This window comes from Anser brachyrhynchus (assembly GCF_964034855.1).
Source record: "Anser brachyrhynchus genome assembly, chromosome: 1".
NCBI lineage: Eukaryota > Metazoa > Chordata > Aves > Anseriformes > Anatidae > Anser > Anser brachyrhynchus.
Window position 1 is genome coordinate 3,493,242 of NC_137694.1, and position 9,260 is coordinate 3,502,501.

A 9,260-nucleotide genomic window follows, 5' to 3' on the forward strand; every position below is an offset into this window, starting at 1 on the left:
GCACTTCTTCTATCCCCAGTCTAAGTTTCACCGCTGCCTATTTTAAAGAGACTGCTAAGACCGTGCCCAAGATATTTATTTACCTTCTAACTGTGAAGCTGTCACATTTCTCTGTTTTTCTCTGTAATCAAGTGTGCTACAACTGCAAGGCAATTCTAGGAATACAGCAACATACCATTATTGCAGCAGCTGAAACTTTACCACAAAAAGCATACTCATGATCAAATTGAAAGACTTAGCAATACCCATTCTTCTATTTCCTACAGTATTACATTGGCTTTCTTGATGAAACAATTTTCACTTCAGTATTCTCACAGTGAAACTGCTCCCAGACGCCTGAGCTTAGACTGCAAATTTGTCAGAGAAGTCAGTTTCACAGATTCTCCCAGGTGACTTTAAAGAATGGAAATCCTGGAGGGTTGGTCTGTGGTTGTGGGTTTTGTTTTGTTTTGCTCTGTTTTTTCCGTGTCAAATTCATTTTATTTGATTTGGGAGGGCTGAAAATCAGAAACAAGATCTCTCAGTGGCCCTATTTTAACCGTATTATTTAAATGTGCTGTCACATTGGCCTCGGTATTGCTTGAGAGCCTCCTTGGAAGGAGGTGACACCAAGGGATTACAGATAGAAGGATAATTTCTTGGTGCAGTGCACCAAAGGATTTAAATGCAAAGTGCTCCTTTACTTCTGAGGCACCACACCTCTTAATTAAGGACTGATTAAAGTTTTGGGATTGTTTTTTCACATAACCATTATTTTACAAGGACTGGTCCTCTGCCAGGGCTGCACCGGTTCCACCCTGAGGATTTGGAGACCTCAAGTCTAGGAGTCCAGGTTCTTTTAAACATGGATGGATTTTATTTGGAGAAGTGGTTTCATAGCCTCTCTTTGTCTCTCAACCCTGTAGCATAGTTTTTGTGTTTTGAAAAAATCATCTTGGCCAGAACAACGTATGTCCCGGTACCTGCAATGCCTCTCGGAGTTTGGTTGGAGCCTGGGCTAGGTCTGTGAGACATGGGTATATAGCACAGGTTGCAATTTGACATTACCCCATAGGAGGAGGAAGGTGGGGGCATGAGATCACGAAAGGTTGTCCAAAATGGCTGTACCAGCACCAGTGACTTCTCTGGATCACCAAGAAGAATGAAAGCCATCTCGTAGCAGAGGTACAAAGATGTACTGACTTCTCAGTACTAGGTTAAAGGCTGGACTAGATGATCCTGGAGGTCTTTTCCAACCCAAATGATTCTATGATTCTATGTCAGAGGGGTGATGGGCTGGGGAAGAGTGGCCATGGTGAGCTTGTCTCCATGATCACCGAGCAGAATACACATTTTCAGTGCTTTGGAAGCCCTCAGAGGACAAAAAACATATTGGGTCTATCCTTTGAAAACAAGCAAGGGCCAAAATCATCATAAAGCAAGAAAATAGTAAGCAGGAGACAGGAAAGGCAGTCACCCTTGGACACGTAGAAAGATGAGACACAACACAGGTGTAACTTGTTATCCAAAACCCTGGTCTCTGAAGCCACATGAAAATCAGCGGAACAATCCCTGCCTTTCACTGGCTTCTCCCACCTGGTTTCAGGTCAGCCTGACACCTCCACACCATCCGGGCACATTCCCAATGCATGGGCCTGCCCATGTTAAATGGATGGCAGCCACAGGACTTCTCTTCCCCATCCCGCACAACATCTGCAGTGGCCTCAAATCATCTCCTAACACACAGCAAATGTTTTTCTCCGCTCAGCCTCATCCATCTCGTTGAACTGTATCTGCTCTCACATTGTGGTGTTTACGTTCTTCAAAGAACCGAAAGCCGTTATCCTATCTTCGCCTTAGTCATAGTTTGGCCAGGATTTATATATTTCTTTCTCCCTTTATTTTCTAATCTGCCCTCTCAAGTCTCTCCCTTCAGGAGACTGGTCTCACAGGCTGCTTCGGTTTCTGTGTTTATCTTGGACCGGGAACAACTTTTTGAAATCCTAATAATGTCGATTTTGCAAAGCTAGCTGCAAAGCAAAGGACTTTTGCGCTCAACAAGCTCACGCATGGCAAAGTGCAGCGGGACAGCTGTTGAACTGCAAAGGGATTAGCAGAGCTAAGCAGATGCCCTTGAGACATTATGCCCCAGTCCCTTAGGTCTTTCTTCGCCAGGGGAGTGACCGATGAGAGCTTCACTGTCCCTCCCCAATAGAAATTAGCCAGCAGGATCATAACACAGATCTTGGCAAGAAGCTCCTGTGAAAGCTGCTCCAAGAGCACATCACAGGGCTGTGTAACAGGGAAGGCAGTGCCTGGTCTCTGGGCACCAGGCTGCAGGAACCAGCTTGTCCCTGAGAAATGTGTCTTTTCATGGGGCTACATGAGATTGGGATTTAGATAAATAGCACGTCAGATTCTATCCCTTTATCAGCCATCATCATTAGCATGCAAACGGGCTGGAAACCACAGCTCACCCAGGCTTCTGCATCTGGCTGTTGGGGTGTCAGAGGGAAGGGAATGCAACAACAACGGGAGAAAAGGAGGAGGGAGCCAGTTCTGCAAGCCCATCTCCCTGTGTGTGATGTATGGCAGGTCTGATCACTGACTGGGGGGAATATCACGAGGAAAAGGCTCTTCTGCTCACTTTGGGATAAAGCTCGATCAGAACCCAGGGGGAGTTAATGAAGGTAAACCACTCCCAAAAAGGGCTGAACCACTTGGGCTTTGACTTTTTAGGCTGCCTGTGGGGTTATCGGCATTTTCTGTCTATGCAAACTGAAGGCTTTTGGTGTTCACTGGAACTTCTGTCAGGTCTGAAATGGACGTGAAGCTGAAACCAGGGTGAATGGTACCCAGAGGTCCCCCTTCTTACTGCTCTGCTCTTCCACAGCAAGGTTTTTTGGTGGGATCAGCAAGGGGAAGAGGTTGTACAGCCTCAATGTGGTTGTACCATTCAGTCAGGCCATCAGGAGAAAGTACGTGCTTGATGTGTAGGGTTAATCTCAGTGAAAAGAGAGAAACCACAGAGCATTCCTCTAGAGACTGTTTCTCTCCCAATGCATGTAAAAAAAAATCAGACAAGAGGCCACTGTGATCCCAAGGGAACAACCAGGACATGGTCATGGGATGCCAGGAATCCTGCTTTTGGTTTATCACAGGCCTGCGCTGAGGCTTTGGCCACCTTCACCCCTCGTGTTCTCCACTTTGCCCACTGCCTTCTGCATCATTACCTTGGAAGCTCACAGGAGGTTTTTTCTGTGAATACGTGGGGGTACCCGCATGTGCACAACACACTGAGGCCTCTCACTACAATGGCAATATAAATTATATTGTGTCAAATTCTTGGAGCGGTGGCATTGGAAGAGTTTCCTCCCTTAGAGGCTTTGCAAAATAACTACCTGTGAAATTAAATTAAACATTGCCTCTCTTGGGGTTTAAACAATACACTCCCTCTAGCTTGGGATGAGGGTTTCTTTTTATTATATTACTTTATAGATTAAGACAGCACAGAAAATTAATTACTTTTTTTCAGTAAGGCTTTTTTTTTTTTTTCTTTCCAGATTCTAGATTTTCAATTTACAAACGAGAACTGAGCGGGGACCGCAGGAAATTCCACTTATGTGAGGAATGCAACCCTAAGATCTCGTTCCTGGTACCTGGCCTGTTCTGCTCATCGGATCTGCTCTGCCTCCCCCAGCTGATAAGAGCACTGCTGGGTCTGCCTGCCACATTCATTCAATTACTCTTGACGCTGTCTTTTGTCTCCGGTGTGTCCTGCACAGACACAAATCAAAGATGTCACGTCCTGCAGAGCCCTGGCTTGGCCTGGAGGGCAGAGATCTCCACTCTGCCCTGTCACAACCATTTGTTACATGGCAGGAGAGGTGCGGGGCAGGAATTCAGATGCTGCTTTTGGCTCATCCTCCAGCCTGGGACAGAAAGCTTGAAGGAAGGGGTTTTGCAGCACTGCATTGGCCACAGCTCATCCGGTGGTCCTGAGAGTGCAGCTGGGAGGGGAAGAGCAAAGCATGATTAATATCTAATTGTGGCAGGGGCAGAAGGACAGAAAAATCCTTGTGAATATCTTCATTGTCTTTCAGATCAGCAAATCTCGGGTAGAGACCCTGAAGGAATGCACGCACACAAATACACTCATTTGAGTGTGTGTATATATATATATATATATAAAGAAGCAGTGGAAAAAGGACTGAAAGCAGATCCTTTCAGAGCTATAATCCAAACCTGGTGCCAGCACTGGGGTCACGAGACCTGTCCCCACCTCCCCAAACCTCTTCTCTGAGACCCCACCCCCCCACCCCCCTTCTCCAGCCCTTTACAGGATTTTGATGCAAGCGAAACCAAAAGCACTAAATCCCCTCCGGGAAAATCCTTCCCCTGCCCTCTGTCTCTCTTTGCCAGAACTTTTTTCCGCCCCCTTTCTTCCTCTTTATGTTATCACCCCAGCCTCGAAACCTTTCTGGGAGCAGCTTTCCCAGTGAGCTCAGTGCCTACCTCCACTGCCCCCATGACATCTCTCTCCATGAGCAAAGCAGTAGGGGGGGATGCATGAGCCAACAGAAGGCAGCCCTGCTGGAAATTTGGCCAAATTCAGCCCTGGCCATCGACGGGCAGGCAGGTACCACCATGTCCCACAGGTCACTAAGCCATTGCCAATGTTTTCTGTGCAGTGCTGGCTCGGGGAGGATCTTTCTGAAGTGCAGAGGGCAGCAGTTTTATCTGTTGCAGCTGGCTGTCTTTAGACGATTTTAATAAATCAGGGAGATTAAAAACATTCCTCCCTCCAGCCTCCTCAGAGGTGTTTAACCCCATCAGGCTGGGTGAGGAGGAGGAGAGCTTTTGAAAACCAATTGCATTAAGAGGGAGATCTGGAGGAGTTTGCAGCCAAGTTATCTCCTCTTGAGCAAGTCCTGTGTTAAAGTGATGGTCTCAGCTTCCAAACCACCCTGCAGAGGGGTAACCAGCCTTCAGGTATCAGCCTTAAAGAAAACAAAGATTGCAGAAGGTGCCTGTCCTGCCCTGTCTCCAATAGATATTATTCTCATTGCACACACTATTAGAGATCTTTCATTTATTTATTAAGTAGTGTGAATCCTTCCAACACCTTCTTCCCTAGAGGACACAGCACTTAAATTTGTTGCTTGATTTTGGCAGTTTTGGAGAGGCAATATCTTTCCTCAAGGGTCCCAGAGGTAGTCCTTATCCCCCTATCCAAGGGAGTCCCTGCTAGATGGACATCCAGCTCCTGTCCTTCTGCACTCCTGACATGTCAGGTACAGCAGGCCCCATAGTGCTCTACACAGCAAGCCTGGGTCCTTCAACATGGCCTGAAAGCAAAAATCCCCATTAATCACTGTTGGAGGGATACCTGTAAGCCTCATGAATCCAAATCCTTTCACCTAGTAGATCAGGAGAGAGGCTTTGAGTGAAACACCTCTGTGTTCCCCAGGGAAAGCTGTAGTTTGAGTGATTTGCTGCCAGCAGGGTATTTGCAATAAGAACCCACACCAAGGTCCTCCACAAACCATGACCTTAAGCTTGCCCACCCACCTGTAGGCACTATCTAATCACTCCTAGAGATTGCTCCCTAAGGAAATGTGCTTCCCTTCCCAGCAAAGCCTTGTCCATTGACAGAGATGGAGTGCTGCCTTTATGGTGGATTGGGAGGTGCAGAGCTGGCTGCAAAGAGCTCTCACCTTCCTGCCTGAGTCTTTATGGAGAACAGCTTATCGTTGTAGCATTTTCTTTTCTTGTGCAGAAGTCTGGACCTTCACAATCCATTTTCAGCCTTGAAGTGCAGCTCCCACTTACCACTTTTCTGCAGTAGTCAAGTGTTTCTCTGTGCAATGACAATAATTGCATCCATGTTTCCAAATTTAACCTGTTTTTTCACAATAGGAACAATTTTTATAGAAGCAGTCACTCGGCTAAAATGTGCCAGCAAGGCTGTTTCCAAAAGCCACATGCACGTGGAAAAGAAAAGGTGAAGGAATACGATTGGGTCTATGGCTGCATCACACAACCAGGTCTCCACCTCCTAGATTAGCTATTGCTGATGGGGGGCCAAAATTCCATGTACTCCAGGGTAAATCCACAGCTGCAAATGCCCTGAAGGACAAAAAAGCCCCAGACAAACAAGGGTATTGGATATGCAACTATGTCAGAAAGAAAAGTGGGACCTTGGCCATGACAGCGCTAGGTAAAGGCAGGGTTCCCTCCTCTTTTCCCACAGATCCTCCATCTCTGCTCTCAGCACAGTTAGTAGACAATGGGGAAAAGGTGGTTTTGAAACCATTAAACATTGAAAATTCACCTGCATTTTCTGCCCACAACAGTCAGATTTTAAAGTAATTCAAACTTTGACTTCACTGGATTTTGCAGTCAGCGTTGCATTTGTTTCATTCTTTTTCCCCTGAGAAGTTCCCATTTCTTCACAAATAAAAACAAACCTTGTACAAGAGCCCTGGGGCTGAAGACGAACAGCAAACATTAACAAATTGCATCAGAATTTTCTGGAAACATCACCCATGGGATTCCTACCTCACTTTCCCCATTCTCGGATTTCATGAGGCACTATTTAAAACTTCTGATGTTGTCTGGGGGCATGAACCACCTTCTGCTCCCACTTGCCCCAACAGGTGACAGAAGGTGAACTTGTCCTTGAGCTCAGGGTACATTCTGAGTCTAAAATATGCAGATGTTGTCTCTGCACCTGCCCTGTACTTGTATTTTTCAGCTGGCTGTTAAAGGGTATACTGCCTCGAAGGGGTAGCTTTCCTTGTTGCTGCTATCACCATTCTCTATCAAATGGGGTCCTAAGGGGACCTGCAAGGTCTGAAGTGCTGCGCTATTGCAAACGCTACTGCAGAAGACAATCAGAAGAGCTAACATGGTTTTAGATTGAAGCGAGAAGGTAATGATGTAGCTTTATGTCTGTTTTTACTACCCATCACCCTAGGTTCATACGCAGATATCAACATGTCTATGAGGAGGGATAGATCCCACTCCTGTTTCAGGTGCTTACCTCCAAGGATGAAAAGTGCCCAAACCGATACCACAACCACATCTGTGAATGTGAATAGACTGGTAAACAACACATTCCCTGAGTGTAATAAACTGCTTCAACATCCAACAACGTTGCAGCACGTAAATCCTCACTCTTAAACAGGATATAAGCATCATTTGTTTTCCCCGTGGACCTCTAATTCAGATGACTCCTCAACCAGGAACCCAACATAACTTCTGATGTTTTTTGTAGTGGAAGCTCACGTCCTAATTAATTGAAAGAATGAGAAAAAACAGCTGCCTTCTTGAAAAGAGACCCTCCTTACAAGTCTTGTGTTAACAGGAGGAGCAGGAAGATACCAACAGCTGCATGAAATCACTATAATTAAAAAAGAAAGAAAAAAAGAAAGAAAACTTCCCTGTAAGCAGATAGCTGTGGGCGTCCTGCAGCAGGGAAAGGTTAATTCCAACCTCATCTCCCAGCTGGCTTCACGAGGACAGAGGTTAAAGCTGAAGCTGTAGGATACACATGTCAGCACAGCTCAGATCTCTGACTAACAGTCACCCAGACATCCTCCTGGGGTCTGCCCCAACTAAACCTCTTCCTCTTATATGATAAAGAGAATCCATCTTCCAGCATCCTATAATGGAGTTAAAAAATAAGTGTTATTAAATATGAATGCTTAAGAGGTTGCATCTCTACTTGAGAATGCTGTCCTTATATCTTAGGAAACTAGTGTTAAGAAGAGAGATCCCCAGGGGGCTACTAGATAGACAGACTATTGAAAATAACTGGAAGCTGGAGAATATCTGGAGTGGGGGATTATATATGCTTGCCCCCCGTGGACCCATCCCTTGGGTCTGCTTGCAGCCACTCCTCTGTTGGCTTTCCTTCTACAGACAGGGTCAGGCTGCCCCACCAAAGCCAAATAACCCTTCCTAGGAAGGGGGAAAGCTGGAGGAAGAGGGAAAAATGAAAAGAAAAAAAAAATATTTAAAGCTCAACTGCTCTTGGAAGTGCCCAAGGAGAAGGTGCTCTGGGTAAAGTCCTGGCAGGAGAAGGGAACAGAAGTCACCCCTGTCATTGCTGGGACCTCCCAACCCGGTTTTCTCACCTGTGAAGGAGACTTTGATTTGTGGTGGCCTTGGAGGATGAAAGTCTAAATAAAAAAAAATGGGGAAAAGCACAAGCAGGACCTCAACAAAAAGCTCTGGAGGAGCAGCTGCAGCCTGTCTCATCTGACACACTGCAGAAGAGACAAGGGTTGGAGGATGCTCCAAAGGTTGTTGTGAATGTGCCCATACCCCTTTTGGGTACATTGGTACTCCTTTTGGATACATTTTGGTACATTGGAGCTTTTACCCCAATACGTGCACCCTCCAGGCTTCTTGAGTCAACTTGGACAGATCAGTGGCTAAAATCTCCTGGACTGTGACATAGACAACATACTCTAAAAGTTTTAACAAGGCATAACACTATTCTCTATTCTGTTGGTAATTCCTTGCTCTCAGGCCCTGTACTGGTCGTCTTCACTGCCCACAAAACTTGCACCTCATCAGGGAGCCAGGATCCATCCCATATTAAAACTTTCTTCCATGCAACTCTTACTAAACCTGCCCTTCTTCCATGCTTCAGCACACCAGAAGGCTGCTGTGTTAAAATAGTGATATATCAAAGCAGCAGTGCTAAGGCTGAGGTACCAGGAGGCCAATGCCACTCCGCTGGAAATCCCAGAGCTGTCCTTTAAATGACTGCAAGGAAAGCAAATAAACCAGCCCTTATGCATGCATTCCTCCAAGATTATCAGGTACAAGTCGGTGCTGGTTCACAGGCAATGGGATGGCCATAAGCAGGTCCTGTGCTCATCCTTTGCAGAGGTGGGGTGTTTGTTGGTTTTGTTTGTTTTGTTTTGTTTTGTTTTGTTGTTGTTTGTTGTTGGTTTTTTTTGTGGGTTTTGGTGTCTTTTTTTTTTTGGGGGGGTGTTTTTTTTTTTTTGGTTTGGTTTGGTTTTGGTTTGGTTGTGGTTTTTTTGGGGGGGTTAGTTGTTGTTATTTTTTCCCCACAGGAAAATTAAATTGTTCTTTCATTACCAATCTTAAGAAATGCAATTTAAGTTTGGATTTTGGAAATCACACCAGAAATGTAGAGTATAAAAACATCAGTATTCTGCAGAGAATAGTGCAAGCTGCGGAGTGGACTGAGAAAGACATTTACTTAATCCTTGCCAAAGTGCAGAACACCATAAATCCTATAC

General features: G+C 45.6%; 1 long non-coding RNA gene across 1 annotated transcript; it reads right to left on the reverse strand.

The window, feature by feature from the left end:
• Positions 1-2,363: 2,363 nt before the first annotated feature.
• LOC308186849 lies at positions 2,364-8,618 on the reverse strand. Its single transcript, XR_013944333.1, has 3 exons — positions 7,025-8,618; positions 5,697-5,881; positions 2,364-3,989 (listed from the first exon to the last, which is right to left on the reverse strand). It is a non-coding gene; the product is annotated as an uncharacterized lncRNA (long non-coding RNA).
• Positions 8,619-9,260: the final 642 nt, after the last annotated feature.